The sequence below is a fragment of the Aplysia californica genome, unplaced genomic scaffold (genome assembly GCF_000002075.1).
Source record: "Aplysia californica isolate F4 #8 unplaced genomic scaffold, AplCal3.0 scaffold01784, whole genome shotgun sequence".
Taxonomy (NCBI): Eukaryota; Metazoa; Mollusca; class Gastropoda; order Aplysiida; family Aplysiidae; genus Aplysia; species Aplysia californica.
In genome coordinates this window covers 1-1,297 of record NW_004799054.1, presented here as the reverse complement: position 1 = coordinate 1,297, position 1,297 = coordinate 1, and positions in this window count along the sequence as shown.

Below are 1,297 nucleotides of genomic sequence, written 5' to 3'. Positions count from 1 at the left end.
TGTGTTTGTTACTATCTTGTAACACCTCTTATCTTCAGCACTTGTATGACCTTATTGTGTTGCACATGCCGTAAAACTCTTACAAAAACATCTGACTATATTTCCGTTTCTTCTTTGGTATATTATATATCTCTCCGTCTCTCCTTCTGTCTATCTCCCCAACTCTTCTTCCATCGCTGTCTGTCTCTCCATCTCTTTATCTTTTCAGCCCTTTCCATTTCTTTATACATCCGACTCTTTCTTCATGTCTACACTTCTGTCTTTCCTGTCTTTCTCCCCGCCCCTTTCTTTCTGTCTATCTCTCCACCTCTTCCGATCTATCTATACATCTGCCTCTTCCCTTCGGTTTATGTCTCCGTCTCTCCTTCTATTCCCCATTCTTTCCTTCTATCTCCCCACCTCTTCTCATCTATCTATACCTTCTCCTCCCTCCGTCTGTCCATCCCTCCGTCCCTCCTTCCCTCCGTCTTTCCCCATCCATCTATACCTCCGTCTCTCCGTCCCTCCGTCTCTTCCCATCCATCTATACCTCCGCCCCCCTCCGTCTGTCCATCCCTCCGCCTCCTCCCATCCATGTATACCTCCGCCTCCCTCCCTCTGTCCATCCCTCCGTCTCTTCCCATCCATCTATCCCTCCGTCTCTCCTTCCCTCCGTCTCTCCTTCCCTCCGTCTCTTCTCATCCATCTTATACCTCCGCCTCCCTCCGTCTGTCCATCCCTCCGTCTCTTCCCATCCATCTATACCTCCGTCTGTCCATTCCTCCGCCTCTTCCCATCCATCTATACCTCCGCCTCCCTCCGTCTGTCCATCCCTCCGTCTCCTCCACTCCATCTATACCTCCGCCTCCCTCCGTCTGTCCATCCCTCCGTCTCTTCCCATCAATCTATACCTCCGTCTCTCCTTCCCTCCGTCTCTTCTCATCCATCTATCCCTCCGTCTGTCCACCCCTCCGTCTCTTCTCATCCATCTATACCTCCGCCTCTCTCCGTCTGTCCATCCCTCCGTCTCCTTCACTCCGCCATGGGACACGGAGACAATCCACAAAGGGACGCTCACAGCACGCAATGCTGGGCTAGTCACCTTACTCTTTCTCTTCCGATTTCCTCTTTCGTTCCATAGGTCCTCGTTTCCTCCTTCAAGGAGAGAGAGAAAGAGAAAGATAGATAGATAGATAGATAGATAGATAGATAGATAGATAGATAGATAGATAGATAGATAGATAGATAAACTAAAACAAGAGAGAGAGATAGATAGATAGAGAGAAAGAGTGAGAGAGAGAGAGAGGGGAGAGAGAGA